Source organism: Suncus etruscus, chromosome 7 (genome assembly GCF_024139225.1).
Source record: "Suncus etruscus isolate mSunEtr1 chromosome 7, mSunEtr1.pri.cur, whole genome shotgun sequence".
In the NCBI taxonomy this organism is placed as follows: Eukaryota; Metazoa; Chordata; class Mammalia; order Eulipotyphla; family Soricidae; genus Suncus; species Suncus etruscus.
The window spans coordinates 24,893,757-24,914,597 of NC_064854.1; the positions used below are offsets into that span (position 1 = coordinate 24,893,757).

General features: G+C 36.4%; 1 protein-coding gene across 1 annotated transcript in view; it reads left to right on the forward strand.

Moving 5' to 3' along the window:
• Positions 1-20,841, forward strand: part of MALRD1 (MAM and LDL receptor class A domain containing 1) — a 516,995-nt gene that overhangs the window by 455,156 nt on the left and 40,998 nt on the right. The window lies entirely within an intron of this gene.

A 20,841-nucleotide genomic window follows, 5' to 3' on the forward strand; every position in this document is an offset into this window, starting at 1 on the left:
ACTTGGTATATTTCTTAAGGAGGTAAATTTATGATTTCATTTGCTTTCTGACCTAACAAAAACCTTTCTAGGATTTATACTGTTGGTACACCTCCAACAGTATGAGAATATACATCCAGACGCTGACTCCTGGTAATATTTTTTTATATTTTCAGAATACTGAAAACAAACTAAGTGCCTCAGATAGACAAATGGATGAATAAACTATGGTGCTTCTACACAAATGCATATACTCAAAATATGGGACAGTTACAAAATGTTTCTATGACTAATTGTAAAAAAAGTATTTCTGAGGACAGGATAAGCAAAATGAATAAATGTAGAATAGTCATTGCAAATAATGTGTAGTTTTTTTTTATTTTATAAAGAAGTTAAAAATAAACAGCCGAGGAAGGGACAGAGCAGTAGTGCAGCAGTAGGGCACTTACCTTGCACGCGGCTGACCCAGGATGGATTTCGGTTAGATCCCCAGCGTCCCATATGGTCCCCCAGGCCAGGAGCGATTTCTGAGCACATAGCCAGGAGTAACCCCTGAGCATCACCAGGTGTGGTCCCCCATCCAATAATAATAATAATAATAATAATAATAATAATACCTGAGGTATTTTCAGTAAATAACTGCCAGGCATCTCCTAAGAAATTAACTTTAGCAGTAACCTTCATATAAACCAAATAAATGATAGTACTATGTGACTAATTTGGGAAACAAGAAAAGGGGACTAGTTGAAATCAATTTTCCCAGGGACAAAGAGCTCGAAAGTGGTGGAGTCTTGATTCAAACCTATCTTTGGATGAGCGCTTACACTATTTTGTGATTGGCCAATGGTTTTCTTTTTTGGAGACTTGACTAGATGTTTTCTATTTCTGTGATTCTATGATTCTAGAAATGCAAATTTGGATAAATTGCCTGAAGAAAATCCAAATCTGAGCTTTGGTTTGGGTTTGCACTTATACACTTCATTTTCTATCTACAACTTTGAATAAGTTACTTTTCCTAAAGGAAAATTTTGCTCACTTCGTAAGCAAAATTCTCTGCCATAACTGAATTGAATTGATCAAGGCTTCTGTATTGCTGAAACTGAACAATTTTAAATGTTGTGTACAAATGGAAAGAACTAATATATCTGTTAATAAGTTCTCATTTAACATAATTGCAGTGATCTAAATAGCAATGCACAATAGTTCTTACTGGGTGGAATGAATTCAAAATAAATCAGCAAAATTTAAGAGCATGGCCTCTGTTTTGTTTTGTTTTTCAAATATTGTGCTGAAGCAATGGAATTGATAAGTTTATTCATAATAACACTTGGATGTTTTGTAAAGGAAATCACTCCCAAGATTCAATAAGTCATTTAGAAGAGAACATATTAATATGGAGTATGTGATGAAGGCCATGCAGATATGTAATTTTGTTAAGTTCAACACTTGGAAATGAAATTGGTTAGTTATTTTTAAGTCAAAATTATAATCTCACCCTTCCAAATTATACTATGTATATATATATAAACCATACTTACATATACTTATATATGACTAATAGAGATAAATGACTAAAAAACATTTTCCTCTCCCAGCACACCTATAATAAATAAGATATAAGTTTAATGACACTAGGATATTTTATGTTCTCAAAACACTAAGAATAATTAAAAATTAAGCATAATGAAAAAGAAACACTACTATTATTGCAGTTATTAATAGATTAGGAAATTTACGCAAATTAATGGTGACAGTAGGATGACAATAGGATGATAAGAAAGGTTAAGCTAGGTAAATGAGCACAAGATAAATATGCAAATCTAGATAAATTTTCTTTTCACCAATAGTAAGAAAAATTGAACAAGATAATTTGGAAAGAGATCCATTCTCCATTCTGAAATTCCAGAAAGAGTTGAATATATACGGGTTTACACATAAGAGTAATTGTTCAAATCACACAAACAACATTAGAATTAACAAATAAATGACACGCAAAGGTGTGAGTAAAAGAATAGAAAATAAATGGGCAAATATACTTTCTACAATATTATGCAAATACTAATTACCCAAAATATTTTTGTTGTCTCTGATTTTGTTTGTTTTTAGAATAGAAAAAAATGAGTTTTAAAGTTTACCTGAAAAAATAGTTATAAAATGTAAAGTAAAAATTAAAGATTAACATTTTTATAATTGATACTAAAATGTATTATAAACTCGTAGTAATGTATATACAGAGCTATACAAAAATATAAAAATATATTCTTGTATCAGATAAAAGTAGCTATGAGCAACTAGTATAAAATGGGTGAATTTTATGAAATTTGCTAATACATGGTTGGATATGGAGAGTATTATTCTGAGCAAAAGGAGTCAGAGGGAAATAGATAAATATATCTCACTCATTTGTGAGATATAAAAATAGCTGTAGTTATAAAAAAGATGTATGTATAAAAATGTATCTATAAAAAAGGATAGTAATAATATCCATAACCAACTGAGATGAGGACCAGCGGAACCAGTCCATGGTAGAAATTTGCCACTTTATGGAGAAGGAGTGCAGTTAGGGCAGAGTAGGTACCACTATGACAGTGATAGCTAGAAACTCTGGACAAGATAGGTACTAAAAGGAAATAAAGTGATATACATGGTACCCCTTCATTAACAAAGTTTTAAACCATACTGTCTAAAATAAATTGCTAAGTAAATAATTGCAATCCTGTTTTATAATATCCAAATGGTACCCTCCAATTTTTTTTTTTTTTGTGTGTGTGGTTTTTGGGTCACACCCGGCAATGCTCAGGGGTTATTCCTGGCTCCAGGCTCAGAAATTGCTCCTGGCAGGCCCGGGGGACCATATGGGATGCCGGGATTCGAACCAATGACCTCCTGCATGAAAGGCAAATGCCTTACCTCCATGCTATATCTCTGGGCTCTCCAAATTGTTTTTTAGCAATAGCCATTTATAAATAAGTTTTTGGGAAGAATGTCTATATTTAGGAAACTAAATATACTTAGGAACAGAAACTTTAAGGAAAGATAACATAGTAATATCTATTCTAGTTTTTTATATTAATATTATTTATCCCAGGAATCTTCTTTCTAGGAAGAAATCTAGCCTTACTGCAATATTAAGAATAAGAGGAGTAAGTAATTTTGATAATTTTTATGGGATTTAAAAAGAGCAACTTAAATGTTAAAAATAGTGTGATGGGATTCTATAAATTAAAACAACACTTGAAATGGAAGTGAAAGCCCAACAAAGAACCATCCTTGTAGCTAGATTATATCTGTAAAAATGAAAACCAGATCTAGAAATTTACTCAGAAACATCTGTAAATGTCCTCTCCACAAGCGATTGGCATTAGAGGCAGGGAACTTTTCTAGTTTAGATTCAGCATTTTTATTTTAACCCCATCTGTGACTTAGAAAAAAAATCATTTAAAATATCTTTAAAAATGGTGACAGTGTTTTTTTTAAATATTAACTTTTCCTAATGTGCCAGGCAGAGCCAGTTGGCTGCATTGATCCACGTCTCTAAGATAAATGCGTCTGTCCCTTGGTTTTCTTTGCCTGTTGTCAGAAAGTATTACATACTTTCCGCCTCCGGCAGAATCGACCAAGTCAGACAGACCAGGAATGTGATTGAAGATGAAGCAAATAATCTTCTCTTCAAACCTCCCTCCCCGCTGCTTTTCCCAAAGCTGGATTCTTCTCCCAACTCATGTGCCAGGCTCGTGAAAACAAAACAGCATAATTCCACCTAATTTTTCTTCTCCGCCCCTTTCCCAGAAAGAAAAACCTCATGATGCATTTGTAGCCTTCCCTGTTAAATTGTTTTTTTTTTTTTTTTCGGCTTTTCATGCCAGCCCTGAGTTTCCCCAGCTGCAAACTCTGACTGTTGCATGGAAGTGGTCTCTTCGGTGACCTGTGAACCGTGCAGGGGCCATTCTCCAAGAACAAGCCTGGCCCAGATTTCCTTCAGTGGTCACTGTGGCCAGGGATTTGTGATCTAGATAGTTTCCAAAGTCTCTCTGCTCTGAGCTGACTGTTAAGTAGGTATTTCTCTCGCCTCCTGGAAGAAAAGTGTGTGTATGTGTGTGTGTGTGTGTTGGGGTGGGGGGATTTCTGGGACAGACTGGCATGCCAAGGGACTTGCATGAAAATAGAAAACAAGAGATAGCTGTCTATATTATAACAATCAGTTATTTCTAAAAAATAAAAGAGTACAACAGCTCCTAAGTTCACCTTTCCTAAAAATAGCAGCATGGGAAAATGTTTTCTTTTTGGTCGTCCAGCATTTACTCTTTCGTTGTCCCAAGGTATGCACGACTGAGCTTTCGGGGGTGACCACTGATGAGAAGTGGCATCTTCTCTATCTTTGCTGTGTGTGACAACATGCATGTATTTTCTGCATGCGTGGAAGGGGACTCACAGCCAACTAGAGCCTCTGAGACCTAACCATTGAAGAATGCTCAGCCAAAGCTGTGCCTTTGCATCTTTGCTCCTAAAGCAGGTTCCCTAATGGGCCTGATTGCCAGCTTGCCCTGCCCGCATCCTACATGGCTTTTCTTCCTGCTCAGCCAGCCTGAGTTTAACTATCTCCCAGCACTATCTTTTGTGCTGTTGCTATGTGGCTGATCTCTGCCTTGCAGAAGCAAACTCTAGCAAAGGATGTAGAACTTTTTGAACTTATCCTCTTGCTGGGGAAATGTTGACAGAACTTAGTCGCTGAAAGTATTTTAATTTTTAAAGCCCCGTGGGCCTCTTCTGATTCTCTGGAAGCCTTTGGTGATGTTTACCATTTTCTTAATCTGGGTCTACTCTTAATTCTGCGATGTAGATCCTCCCTTTGTAGTGTGCACCGGAAACGAATTATTTCTCTTATTTGCTCCAGGAGGATGCAGGAACGTAATGGAGAGTGACTGTCTCTAGACTTAGCATAAAATTATAATTATATTTGATCAATGGTCAGCTTTTATCTAGCCTTTATTTCTATAGGTTCATATTATCATTTCATTTACTCTATATTGAAAAACACAGACTTGTGAGTTCACATGTATGGAAACTAGGAGTCTAACATACAATTTGGAGAAATTATCTTCTGGAAATGAACAAGACAGCACTGATAGAACTTCTACTTGTCATTTTATCCCTTATGTATGGGACAGTGGTTGTCCCGTTAGATGCATTCAAGCAAATACTAAAGGGACAGTGAGGGAAATAGACAAAAGCATTTTGTTATTAAATAAGGAAAAGTTTATTTTTTAAAGATGTTTTTTGTTCAGAGATCCAGATATAAACATTTTAGATGATGTCATTGCAAATGTCTTCATTTGAGTGCCAACATCAGGTAATGATATTGAGGATTGTAATGGCATTCTTTCTGAATATAGAAAATTATATGTTTTGAATATTTCTAATAATTATGTTCTTATTATGCAGATAAATAACTTAAAAGTACTGTTTTCTTGTTAAAATATATTTAGTTTGGGGCCTGGGGCCGTAGAGATAGCACAGTAGGTTGGCACCAAATAACAAGCATACAAAATGTTCTGAGCTACTGTAGAAGACTAATTTGGGATAGAAAATCTGCTTCAAATTTTCTTAATAGTTATATTCCTGTATCACTCAGGGACCCAGAAGCACAGCAAGTTTAGCTCAGGTGGCTAAAATTATAAGATGTTTAGGAATATTCACTCCGATGAGCTTCCAAGTGAGTAGCAACAGTAGAAAGTTGAAGTATGTGGTATGTACCTTAGATCAGCAGTTCTACTGAGAACTGAAACTGTCATTCATGAAGTTGCCTCAAAGTTAAAGCAGGAGAAAACAGGCAAATCTATTCCAACTTTCTTTTCTCCTGTCTTCTGATCTCCAACTTCTGACACCTCCCCACCCCCAAGACAGAAGCAAATAAGAGATCAAAGAGTGCTATCCTTATTTTTTCTCCCAGGTCTCTAAAAGGGGATCAACATTATCTTGTCTCTCAGTACAGGTAGAAAATCTAGTATCTACATTCTAGTATTAGAGGTCTGGTCTCAGTGATATGAAATCCCAAGGGGAAAATATTTTTCTTCTAATACAATTTCTAGAAAAAAATTACTGGCAATATTTTTCCTCATTCAATTTTGCCAGAAGCAAATCTGTAATTTTCCTGAGCTTATATTTTAAACTGACAACTCCACAAAAGAGAGGAGACAAGGAAATGGGGAACTTAGAAAACCACCTAACAATTTCCATATGTATCTCATTTTCCCAAGGATGTTACTGTGATATGATGTTCAATGAAAAAGTCAATTAGGGTATAAAAAATTAGTGTGGATATTTTTTTTAATTTTTATTGTGAACAAAGTGCATTACAAATCTTTCACTGAATCATTTATGGTACATAGTGACAATGAATGAGAGGCATTCCCACCACCAGTGCTGTTCTACCTCCGCCCCTGTTCCCAGTATGCAGCCCATATCTCCCTCCTCTATCCCCCAGTATGCTAGTGCAACTGGTCTCCACTTTACAGCTTGTTGTAGATTGAGCATCCATTCCACTGTCATTGGGGATAAAAAGGATAAGAAAAGGGGAGGAAAAAAATTGGTGACAACTACCAAAAAAGAAAGAAGAGAGAGAAAGAAAAAAAAAAGAAAAATGGAAGAAAAAAGAAAAAAAATGGACCCGGCAAATAAAAATAAAAATAAATCTCCAAATAATAACCAGAAGTGTGAAAAAGAGAAAAGTGGAAGACAAAAGAGAAGGAAAATAAAGTCAAAAACTAACAAATCAAAAGAAAAACAAGAAAAAGTATGGGTGCTGGAGTGGTAGGGTTTGGCGTTCCCCACGTTTTTTTTTTTGTTGTTGTTGTTGTTTTGCATAGGCACAGTAAGCATTGGGGAAGAAAGGGAATTCCCGTGGCCTAAGAGATTCAGGGTTTCTCCATCCTTGAAGCATACCATCATGGGATCAACCCCTGGCTCCATATATACTCATTACCCCATCCCAAAGGCTTTTTTGTGATGCCAGGAAAGTTTCCTTTTGGTTGAGTGCGAGAAAATCAAGCCACTGTAGCTAACGATCTTGATATTTGTGCAGGTTATAGGTCAGAGTCTAGGACAGAGTCTCTAGGTTCTAGAGGTTCCTATCCATCGATGTTGTGGTGTTCAGTTTTCTGTAACACTTGCTCCCTGTTTTCGTTCAGTCCCTAAGCCGAAGCCTAGGATATTATGGATCCAAAGGTTAAGCTCAGTCTCTGTTGTCCAAGTTGGACCTCTTCAATAAGACATCTTGTTGTTGTTGTTATTGTTGTTTTTTATGTGTCCTGGACTACAGCCTAGGGTAGGGTTTTTCTTATTAGTCCCAAGGTAGGCTCTGTTCAGTCACAGTTGTCAAAGTCAGTTTTCTGTTGTTGGTGCTCTTATTTTTCACAGTTCAAAGGACGACAGCTCTTCTGATTTCCATTTAGTGTTAGGTGATGTGATAGGACAGTCTGGTCTTGGGTCAAGTTTTCCTTTCCTCATTGTCATATTAAAACTGGCACAAGTTGGTGCCAGAGTAGTGTTATAAATCTCCCAATGGAGCTTAGTTCCTGGTGATGTTGCCGGGAGCTGTATCATTTCTATGTCGGGGATCTGGGGTTTCGGATTGGACTAACACTGTCCAATCTCCTGGGGACTGGTTGTATCCACATGACACATGTTCAGGATGGGAGGCACCCTTCTGCTATAAAAAGTGAGTTCTTATCCCTAGAAGATAAGATCTTGTTTCTTTGTCTATGGTTTCCCCTTTTTTTTTACTGTGCCCATACAAAAACGTATGGTGTAATACTGTGTTGCTGGTGCTATTCTGGGTAAGGATGACAGGCTGCACACACAGTCTCTGTCCTCTGGTTTTGTTCTGAGCTTTTATCCCAGTCAAGGCTTTTTGTACCAAGCAGCACCGAAGATGGTAAGGATAGAGAAAAAATGTATATATTATAATAGAGCAAATAAATAAAATTGAGTTAAAAAGAAAAGGTATTCGGATAAAACAAGTGGTGGAGGAGGCTACTTATATATTTAGGTATACACATCTTAAGATGTATTGTTATACAGGTATTGAGCTTCCATAGGCAAAATAAGACTCCCAATTAAGTCTTGTGGGGAGTAAAAGCCAAGGTATTTTTTGATTAACAGGCCTTGGAATTGAGTTTTTGAGATGCTTTGCTGCATTATGAGACCATATAGTGTCTTTGAGTTGGGAGTTTTGCTGAGGCTGATTTCTGTATCGTGCAACAGTCCAAGATTTGGTGGGGGTGAGAGGGGCCATCAAGCATGAGTCAGCAGGCATGCTGGTTGTAGTTCTTTGCCGATGCATGAGAACAGGGACCCAGAGGGTGTCTTTCACTGAGCAGCTGGAAGGTGGTCTGTTGGGGAAGGAGGTCAATCTTGGTGCCTACCGAGTTAGGAACTGAGGGTAAAGAGGGTTAAATTAGGGGAAGATAACGGATCAGGTTTGAAAAATGAGGGAATAGAGGAAACAGGGATAGGAAAGAGGCAATACATGACAGGGGCTATATACAATACATATATATGAATTGTTTGTGATTTCGGCTTGGAGTCAGTATGGAAAGTCATGTCCATAAAGACTGACTTTAAAGATCTATTTGAGTGTTATCATCCAAATCTTTGGTATTCTGTTTCCTTTCCTAGGAACTGTCTAGAATGAAGAACATTTTTAGATAATGCTTAAAAAGTGTATTTGGGTTATAAAAATGAGTATTAGTAAAAAGAAAAAAACACTGCTGCAGTGGGTCCAGTATGAATATGGGAGGAGTTTCCCTCCTCCCCCCTCCTCCCAGAGCCCAGTTGCCAAACCTGGCCCTGAAGACCAGTTTGGCATGGGGGGATCTCGGTCTCCTGGACTAGGTGGTCAGCCCAGGAGGCCATTGGCCAGCTGTCCGCCCAGATTCCCAGCCATACCCGTAGGAGAGGAGCAGGAATCCTGGCATGTGGGATCGTCTGGGTCCAGCTGCAGCCCAGTGTGGATATTTTAAGGTGCACACTGTGATTTTTTTTTACCTTAAATTGTCTGTTAAATAAATTGAGAGACAAATTTTGAAGACATGGGTTTAAAAAGATTCCTTAGCCATACTAAATAGATTCCAGTGGATCCTTCACAGAAAAAGGGCAACTTCTTTGTTGTTGTTTTTAGGACACAACCTGCAGTACTCAGGAATTTTTCCTGGCTCTGAGTTCAAAAATCACTTCTAGCAGGCTCTGGGACCATTTGGGATGCTGAGGATCAAATCTGGGTTGGTCCCGGGTTGGGTGCCTGCAGAGCAAATGCCCTACCACTGTACTATCACTTCTTGTTTATTAAGACCCTTGAATTATATTTCTTAGCATAAATATTGTGCTTTCTGATTTCATGATGTGAAGCCTTTCAATATTTGATTGTCATTATTATTAAATCTTATTGGGTATACTCTTTCAGTTTAGATTTGATGCTTGTGATTATAAACTCTTCTGGCAGATCGCTCAATGTTTGAGCTTCTCATTGGGTTTTCATGTTATCTTCACACTTACATCCAATTCTTCAAGTTCTCCCTCTGTTAAATAGTCTGGTAACACCATGTTGTAATGTGAATGATTATCTTTCATCTTCCTTTGGCCTATTGCGTAGGTCTTGTCTCTTGTTGTCTGCAGCATATATTACAGGACGCTTGCCCTGAATCTCATGTTGTGTTACTCTAGAAATTGATGTTTTTCTGTTTAAATGATTTGGATGAGTAAAAGTGATCAGATGCTCACTCTTGTGTTTTAATGATCCTGGTCTGCATGATCTACTGGTGACAGGTTGGGACTATCAGTAAGATCACAGACTCATGGATTGTTGAAGATGGCTATGGGTAGAATGATTTTCAGACTTATAGAGTCTGTCCATCAAAATTTGCCTGCCCTCCAAGTTACTTTCAATTCAGATGCTCAAGGCTCTGGTCAGAGGCAGGGAGCACAGTAATGGACACACTTCCTGCAATGGCTCCATGTGTGGTTGGAACAGGTGTTCTTAATGATACCAAGGACAGCTGTGTAGGCCAGGGTGGGGTTCACTCAGTTCCTTAACAAGCTTGGCCAACAATCTTCCTCTTTTATCCAACTGACTGCTCTTAAGGAAATGGGGCTTGTCTCAGTCTAAAACTATTAACCTACACCTGGATGATGTCCTATTATCAAACAAGGTCTCAAGTATCTCCAATGGTACAAGAACTATGTGTCTCCCACTTTGACCCCAGTTCTGGGACTGCTTGCTGGGGGTGTTTGTAATCTCAGAATTTAGCCATGTTCCTGCTTTCTGGCACATCAAGGCTCCTGGAGCCCTCCTGCTGGGCCCATTTCTAGTGATTCTGACTTTTGTAGAGACTATGGGGGGCACTGCTTCTCCAGTGTCTGGTCTATGCTGACTCACCACAAATTATTTCATTTAAAAACCTAGAAAAATGGGCAAGTGGATATGTTGACTCATCCACTATCTTGATAGAACATTCTAGTCTCGTTTTTTTTGGTTTTTTGGGGGGCCACACCTAGAGGTGCTTAGGGGTTACTCCTGGCTTTGAGCTTAGAAATCACCCCTGGAAAGCTCAGTGGACATATGAAATGCCAGGGTTTGAACCTGGGTTCATCCTGGGCTGTTAGCTTGCAAGGCAAACACCCTACTGCTGTGCTACCACTCTGACCCCCATTCTAGATTCTTTAAACACTAGAGATGTTCTGGGATGTTGAAGAATGACTCATTTTCTCCTTCCCTTTCCTAGACTCCAGTATTTGGTGGCCCTGATGAAGTCAAGAGAGAAAGGGTTCAAAAAAAATAAAAAAAATAATTTCATCTCAGAGTGCTCAGCTCTGCTTCCTTTGGGCCTTGTTGGAAATAAATACAAAGTGAAGTTTTTTGTTTTTTTTTTTTTTGGTTTGTTTTGGTTTTGGTTTTTTGGGCCACACCAGCGATGCTCTGGGGTTACTCTTAGATATGTACTCAGAAATCACTCCTGGCTTGGGGGTCCTTATGGGACGCCAGGGGATCAAACCTCAGTCTGTCCTAGGCTAGTGTGTGCCACTGCTCTGGCCCCTGGAGTGAAGTTTTGATTGTATCTTGATATTGGGCATGATGTTTTGTTGGCTCGAATAACCATATCAGCATATCAGTTTTTGTTTATTAATTTTTAGTATGTGTGTGTGTGTGTGTGTGTGTGTGTGTGTGTGTGTGTGTGTGGTGGGGCACTACACCTGGCAATGCTCAGGGGTTACTCCTGGCTCTGACCTCAGGAATCATTCCTGGTGGTGCTCAGGGGACCATATGTAAAGCCAGGTCAGCTGCTTGCAAAACAAGTGCCTTACTCCTATACTATCTCTCTGGATCCCTGCTTTTTTATTTTTATTGGGGGAAAGGATTTTTAGGGATTAGTCCTGGGTGCCATTAAGGCATGGTCAATAGTTTTCAGGAGGCCAAGCAGTCCTATATTGAATCTGAGCCTTGTGTTTATGAAGTATGCACAGTATTACATTGTTGATTTATCAAAAATAAGCAGGAAAGTCCTGAGGCTAACTGGAATTATTTAGGTGTATTAGCTTTGAAAACATGAAAGACAAAATAGATTTTCTTTTCATCATATTACACAAGCCATGCTTGTGCAGTGTTCAAGTTGAATAGTTTTTTACTCAGTCTTTGTTTCAAGGCTCTTTTGATAAGGAAATAGAGATAAAATAAATAAATAGAAATAACATAAATCTATGCTAAGTGCTTTTAGATGTTGCTTCAGTAAAATTCATTCTATAGTATGATCTGGATAAACTACATTGGCAACTGAAGACATAGGGTAGCAGGCTAAGTGTTTGCTTTTCATGCACCTGAGCCTTATTTGAGATCCCAGTATGGTGTCCCAAACACTGCCAGGGTAATCCCTAAGCACTGAGCTTAGAGTAAGCACTAAGCATGGCCAGGTGTGGCCTAAAAATACAAAACAAATGAAAAACAAGATTAGGGGTTTTTAAACACGACTGCAAAGCAGCAATAAATGATATGCTGTAAAAGCCAAAAGCTATAAACATTTAGAAATAAGAGTTTTATTCCACCAGAGACTAATTTGACACAAGTTAATATATAGACAAAATTGGCTGATATTTGCTGCCTGTTAGAATAATCAGTACCAAAAGAGCAGCTTGATGAAAAAATACACGAAATAAGGCATGCAAATACAGTTCTCTGTCTATTAAATTTGACCTGGGATTAAACATATTTTAATAATGGCTTGAATCTATCTTTGGTAATGTTGAATGGCTGTCATATAATAAATCACAGCTTGACTAAACTAGTTCTTGGATCAAAACTAAGGGAGAAAAGACTATACATTAGAGATATCTGGCACCGTAACAACATAAGATACTTGAAACAATAAACTTGATTGGAGAATGCAGTATGTCTAGGGAAAGAACCCTAAAACCACCACATGGAAGAGAATATTGAGTGAGAAATCACAATAAAATCACAATAAAATCACAATAAAAAGCTGCAATGCAATGAGAAAACCCAATAGTGAGAAATAATAGGCAAAATCAAGAATTGGGAAATATATTTCTTGCAAAATAGAAAGACAAAGTATTTCAAGTAGATGTTTTAAATAGCCTACCAAACTTAAAACAATAAATCATGTAAAGCAAATAAAGCTTTCCTTTATATTTTTACAAATGAAAAATGAAGAAAACAGCTATCAATTAAGGGAAAAGAATGAACTTTTATTAAGAAAATTTTAAGTTAAACATAACTGAAGAAAGATTCAGAAACTATGGCAAAATTGATTTAGACACTAATGCAGAAAAATTATAAAAATTATAAAAATTATAAAAAATATAAAATTATAAAATATTCAAAGACTATATAGAATAAATAAAAAATGTGCTAACCTTATTCATGCAATGGAATATTATTCTGCTCTAAAAATGGGTGGAATTCTGTTACCTGCTACAGCATGGAGACAGGACACATGCTAAGTGAATAAACCCAATTAGAAAGGAAAAAATACTTTATAACTCCAACAGGGGCTGGAGAGATAGCACAGTGATGGGCCATTTGTCCTTTATACAGAAGACCCTGGAGGGACCCGGTTTGATCCCAGGCATCCCATATGGTCCCCCAGCCTGCCGAGGGCAGTTTCTGAGTGCAGGGCCAGGAGTAAACCCTGAGCTTTTGTGTGTGACCCCAAAACCAATCAATCAATATAAATAGATTTTACAAAAACCCTCCAACACAGCAGAGTTAAAATAAATCAATGTAACAGCAAAGACAGTTTAAAATAAAATAGAAAATATTAGTAAAAGAGAAGTGGGCCAGAGAAATAATCCATAAGATAAGGTAAGGTAAATCCAACTATTCTTTGTACCCAGAAGCCATATATATTCCCTTGAGCCCTAACAAGAGTGATCTCTGAGTGAAGAGCAGGAGAAAGACTTGAATAACAGCTGATGTGGCACACATACTAAAAATAAATAACTTATAAATAAAAGATGAAAATATAAAACTATAATGTATTAATATGGATAAAATAAAAATTGCTCATGAAATGTAAATGCTCATCACACAGAACTAAAATGTATATAGCAAAAATAAATCAATTTACAAGGAAAACTGTTATCCAAGATCATATATATATATTATATTATATGTGTATATATAAGTTAAGATAGAAAAGATATTTCAAAATATGGGATGTGTAATATTAATTTGGCAATAAACTTGAAAATAAAACTTGAAAATTGACAATTCCCTGTAATGTGTAATGATCCAACGTGACTTATGGAGGAACAAAAGTAATTACCAAGATGAATTGGTGAACAAAAAGTGTCCCCATCAAATGCTCATTATAATCAAATAGTGCTTTTTCCTTTCATCTTTTTACAGAGTTAGAAAATATTTTAGCTTAATACAGATTTGTAAATAAAACTCCCATATCTGATGATTTACTAAATGAGTCTTTATAAATCTTCATGGACCAATAATCCCTATTTTTTAATAGTTCCTATTTTTTGACATGTACTTGAGGAAAACAAAAAGATATAGATAGGACAAGCATCATAGTCCTTTGGTAAAATGTAGGATAATATTTATAATAACAATGGGTGGAGAAAGAAACAAAGGAAGTGAAGACAAATATCACTCCTAAATAAAAAAAAAATAAGTCCTCAAAGTAAAATGACTAGCAAATTCATTGGAAAAGATATTAGTAGATTAACATAACTAGATCTTATAGAGGCTCAGCAGCTTTTCACTATCCAGATTAGTAAAATAATATTTCACTCATTCCTAAATTACAGGCAAAGAGAATTTATCACTGCTTTGTGACTATAATAATCACAGGCCAAAGTTGTATTTTAGGAAAGTTACTGTCTCATTCCTTCAATCAAGGAGCATACCAGCCATAGTAGGCAACTTGGGGTAAATCATAGGACTTGCATGGTTGGCAGGTGATTGCGAAACAAGCTTAAGATCACTTTCTCAGAGAAGAAAAACCTAGTACTAGAAATACAGACTCACATGACATACTGAAGAATGTAAGAGAGAAGGCAAAAGTTGAGTTCTGTCAATAAAAGGAATGCCAGGGGTTACATAAGGTAAGTGCTTAAACAAAGGCACATGCCAAAGGCTACTTTCTGCAGTCCTCCTTATCCTGAATTCTGTCCATGGGCAATAAAAACAGATCAAGTGTGTTAAAGGAACCAGATTAAATAGAGGTGGAATAAAAGTGGGGAACATGCCTCAAGAGACTGAAATTAATAATGAAAGTCATGGATACACTTAGTCTCAAAGTAATAATATACTATATGAAAGAAGAAGCAGAAAACTAATTTTGAAAGAGAGATTTTAATGATTTCTAAGTCTGGGTGAGGGGTGATAAAGAAAAACAAAGAATCTTCTGATTGTCCTCTGGATTTTTTTTTTTAAATAAACTTGGACGATGGTGGTACCACAATCAGAAACTTGAATGTCTGGAAGATAAGTTGTTTTTAAGAAAAGAAATCTATTTTACTATTAAACTCTTCAGAAAGTGTATTTCCAGCCACTTCAGGAATGTGAACCAAGCCATTCTTCACCAGAACTAGGGCTTGTTTGCAATTATTATGGCTTTTTTTTTTTCTTTAGCCTTTGCTTGCTGATTCCAATGAGGTCACCTCCCACAAAAGATTGTCTGTGGAAGCTAAGTGTTTGGCATGACTCCTGGAGAAAGAAGCCCAGACTCAAACCATAAGAGACATGTCAGCAAACAGTTTAACTTCCTTGTCATGTGGGTGATATGAGAAACAGGATGGTGGGGGTTATTTTTTTCTCTCTTTCTTTTTAATTGAAGATGCATGAAGCTTTTTAAATGTTTGATCAAAAAGAGTATGAATGGAGAAATTCATAAGGCATACAAGTAAACAGAAAGAAAAAATAAAAGTAGGGTAAAAGAGGTGAGGAATGCTTTAGAAAGTCAAAGAAAAAAAACAATTATACAGTCAGGAGGAGGCAACATTTTTATTCTCAAATATATACATTATTTATAATATATTTAATATGTATAACAGAGAAAGAGAATTTAGTTTTGATACTCAGATTTTGTTTCAGAAATGGAAGTTGGAGCAACCCAAGAAGGGTTAAAATAGATATTAATATAGGTGAAACATGTGTGCTCCTTTGCTTCTAGAACCCATTCAGCCATGACTTACTTTTAATCGTGTTAACTGGGAAAATGGCTGACAGGTAGGCATATCTCTTCCATTGCCACAGGAAACCTGTAAACTTGCTCTCTACCCATCCTGTGCTTTAAAGGAACATTTCTGAGTTCACTTTAGGACTTAACTTCCTTCATCTGCGGATATGCAACAACAACAACAACAAAACTAACATTTTATTTGGCCCTCCACCATATCCCCAAAGAATTTACCTAATACTCTTAGTATTTCATTCTTTCTGTGTACAAGAACTTCAGTGTACATCTCCCCCACAAATTTGGAACCAGAAAGAACAAATACAAATTACTTTGCTGACAAAAAAATTAAACAAGATAGCATAAATGAATGACAATTGACTACTTGCATATTTTCTGACCATATTTGCAAGGTATGTAGTTCTAGCAAGATGCTAACACTGCATTATGTTCAAAATATAGACCATTCAAATGTGACTCAAGAAGACAAGATGACATTTAGTTACCTTAGCTGTTGGCCTTAAGAATCAATGTGTGGTTTTCTTTGTCTCTACATCACGTACATCAGACTATAAAGCAGCTTTTTCAGAAGTGGTGTTAGGGGAGACTATAGTTATTTTCCTAGGTCCTGACCACCTCTTATTCCCTCTCTACCCAATGATGGGGTCCTTATTGCAGCTACTCCCCATTAAATATGATGCCCACTAGAGGGCAGTGCTTTTCTGTGTTCTTTTCTTGGCTACCATTCTGCAGACCCATTGCAATATCCAAAAATGTCTTTCACCCTGAAAAAAAAAAATCCTGGAAGACAAGTATCTTATCCTATTTCTAGTAAATTAATATCTTCAAGGACTTCAAAAATAACGAGTGAAATTTCAAATTTCCCTATTATTCTTTTCTGCCCCAAACATTTTCAGCTGGTTTATAGTACTAGGTTATTTTGGAACATGTGGTATCCAACAGCATCTAACGCTAATTTATATCTCTCCTGGTCACGGCAGCCCTGTGGTTAAAAGGTTCCTTTCATTTCATTTCTTGAACTTATCTAGTTTCCTCCTTTACCCTCTCTACATAATCCAGAAATAACTATGGGCTCATGGCATTCATTACACAACAAAAGAGCTGAGACGTGGAAATTATCCAATAAATTTTGTTTCTCAGATGAAAAGAAGAAAAAGACAAAGAATGAATTTGTTAGAATAATGTGTGGTCATTGGAAAACTATAGTGCTACATAGTTTTCATATCTGACTAGAAATCATCTAGAAATTGCTTTCTACCCATAATATGATCATCTCACTGTCATCTGCACTTACTTATCTTGAACATTTGCTTTTACTAATGGAACATAGAAAGGAAAGAATAGCCTTAAATAAGAAGAAAGGCTAAAATTATTAGATTAAAGCACCCCAAACACATGTGTAATGTAGTATAGTCTCTATGAGGGTAGGTTGTATGTTGACATGGTCTCAATTATAATATCATGAATAATCAATAGCAAGGAATAGATAATGACACTTTAAAATGAACATTTAAAATCTATTTTTCGATATAACCATTAAGTGAGTAATAAAGAACACTGAAGATACAATAAAGTAACATCAGAGTCAATAATTACATTCATCTTTAATGTCTTTGTTTTTGCATGTTAGGGGGTTGTTTGGAGCAACTCCAAGCAAATTCAGGGTTTACTGCTGACTTTGTACTCAGGGATCGCTTCTGATGGTGTTCTGGTGACATTAGGTAGTCTACTTTTGCTTACCCACTGTACTAGCTTCCAATCCCAGTAGTCACTGTCATTTATCACCAGAATATATATGAAAAGGGAATAAAAGAGTTTTCTGAATTACAGAAAGGGCACACTGGTGGGTAATTCTTTATAAAAGAGCGTGAGATTTGCAAGCAAAAGCCATCTATCCTGAAGTAGGCCAATACTTTTGTTTTACTTATCGTTGTCTATTTACTTAATATATTTGTCTATTTACTTAATATATTTGTCTATTTATGATGCTTTCTCCAGTAGAATATAAAACTTTATTTAGGAACTTTTGTTTGTTATACTCTAGTTTTACAAACCAGATTCTAGGATCCAACATATAAATTATGGTAAAAGTAGAACCTTTAAGGAATGATAGAAACCATTTGTTACATTCTTGAAGTATGTAGAAATCCTTTATCAGAAGAAAATGAACGTTACAGTTCTGTTCTATTTATAGTCTAATGTGTATTTGCCTGTTTTCTGAGCTCACTAGTTGATGTTTATGAATGTTACAAGTAAATTTCATTACACATGTATTTTCAAAATATTTTCCGGTAACTAGACATGAATCTCCCAGGATTTATTATAAATTCAACATTGAATGACATAAATTGTGTTCTAATTTCAAAATTTGAACTCTGTAAAATTTGAAGTCCTTTCTTTCTTGCTAATAACATTAGGCTCCTAAAAAGTAGATATTTTAGTTCATCTCTGGGTGATATATAAGTTTAACTTTTATCATTATTCTTTACTGCTTAGGCATATTTTTAAGGAATAATCAAATTACATATTTCAAACTTAATTATAAACTAACTTTATTAAAATGACAACACAGTGTTGTTTTCAAGAGATATCTCATAGAACTGTTTTTCTTTGTTTGGACATCTTTCTGTATTCAGTAGATCATTAAGAAACAGCATTGACTTCCTGTAAAATCTATTCAACTTTATTTGTGCATAATCTTCACTCTCCTCTGTAGACAATTTGAACTCCGAGATCTTTAGAGGTAGTCAAATGGGTCATATTTTGACCAAGACTCGTTTGTACCCGTGCTTTCAAAATTAATTCAGAGGTACACAAAATACAAATACCTAATATAGACAAACAAGAATATTACATTTCTTTACTTAAAACTCATCCTTTGGGGCAGAGGAATGGTGCAAGCAGTAAGGCGTCTGTCTTACTTGCACTAGCCTAGGACAGACCTCGATTCGATCCCTGCTGTCCCATATAATCTCCCATGCCTTGCATGTAGAAAGACAGTGGTTAGAATCCCGGCATCCCATATGGTCCCCCGAGCCTGCCAGGAGCGATCTTTGAGCGTAGAACCAGGAGTAACCCCTGAGCGCTGCCGGCTGTGACTCAAAAACCAAAAATAAATATATACATACATACATACATAAATACATAAATAACAAATAAAAATAAATGAGTACAAATGAAAGATAACAAAGTAAAATTAGGACTGTAAAAGCCAACAGGAATTTGTTAAATAAATAGTTCAATAGAACAGGATTAAAATAATGAGTACTCCAAATATATGTATGATTCAATTGAATAAACTTGCATTTAATTTTTTTCACCTTTACTTGAGATAGTATAGACCTAATTATAAATCTAACCTGCAAGACTGGCTATATTTAAAAGACCTAAGAACAATAATAATAAACAAAATGTACGTAGAGAAATTATCTCATTCGATTTAGTTAGCATTCCTAGGAGAAAATATGAGACTTACAAGGGTTGAACTTCTTGCTTAGAGGCCCGTGGGAGCCTGTAGTTAAAGTCAGAGACTCAGAAAAATCTACACAATGGGATTCAATGCAGCATTTAGGAAAAAATCATGAAATTTGCTTATACATGGATAGATATGGAGAGTATTATGCTGAGTGAAATGAGTCAGAGGGAAGGGGATAGAATAGAATAATATCACTCAGTTATGTGATATGAGAAAAATAAAAATTGTGTGGTAATAATATGCGGAGACAATCGAGGAGGGCCAGCAAGAGCAGTCCATGATAGGAAGCTTGCCACAAATAGTGAAGCAGTACAATTATGGCAGAGAAGAGATCACCTATGACGATAATTAGAACTGATCACTTGGGTCCATAACTGTGTTGGATAGAGATAAAGTAATATGCACAGTGTTCCTTCATGAAAAATAGCACAAACTGCAGTGTCCAAAAAAGAAAAAAAGGACAAGAGAAAGAAACAAAATGCCTGCCCCAGAAGCAGGCAGGGGAGTTAGGGGAGGATGTTGGTGGGGACATTGGTGATGGGAAATGTTCAGAGGAGGATTGTAAGAAGAAAATTTAATCATGAACAACTTTGTTATCAAGGTGCTTAAATTAAAAAAAAATGTAATGGCAAATAGACATGTCATATTTGATGTTGAGTTAAATTACGAACACCAGAAAACTCTTAAAATTCATAAAAGCTGTTAAAATTCATAGTATGCAATGAAATGAAAACAATAAAAAAAAAGGACTCAGGACATTCCTGTATTCTTAAAGAGGGGCTTAGGGGCTGAGGTTGAGGAAGACAAGGAGAAAAAATACTTCTGATTGGAATGCAGTGGTCTGAGATATGCCCAATCTAAGGCATTGACTCCTGATAACTCCCACTTGCTCAGGATCTCACTGACCTAGATGTATATTCTGACTTAGTAGCTAGCCTAAGTTTGTAGTTAATTTGGATGTAACTGTCCTGTCACACACACACACACACACACACACACACATACACACACACACACACCACATATCATGGATAATAATCACATCTGATCTAGTTTGCCTTTGCATTTTCCTACTACATGCTCTCTTCCTGACAAGAATTCTGTTTGCCTGCTGGTGTAGCAGCTCTTAGGAATCTGAGCAAAAAAGAAATTATTTCAGTACCCGAAAATGAGCCTGCACTTCATCTCTATTTGGCTAAGCAGCGTTAGATTTGACGAAATTGTCCAAACATGCTTTTATAACAGTAGCTCATTTTCATTTTGCCCAGAGGGAAAATTGACATCCATTATTCTAAGTTCAGCCCTTGATGAATTTCACTAGCAGATGCAATAAACTGACATTTGGACTTTTTAGGGTGTTATCTCTTGGTATGCAGAGTTAACCCCTGGAAAGTGCATGTTCTGCTCCCCTTCGTGTGTGTGTTGTATTGTTTGCTTCCCATGTCTGCTCCTGGACTCTGCTGGGGTTATTGACCCAATGCAATCGCATCTACTGGCTCCCTTGGCATTTGGCTTCCAGTTGAATCCTGTAAGGGCTGCCTGACTTTTTTCTGACACAGCTTCTGTCAGGAAATCCTCTTCAGCTAAGCTAAGGTAGGAACTTCCTTTGCTCATTTACCTCCAACTGTTACTCGTAGCCATCTATTACTATCTACTATGGTTGCTTTG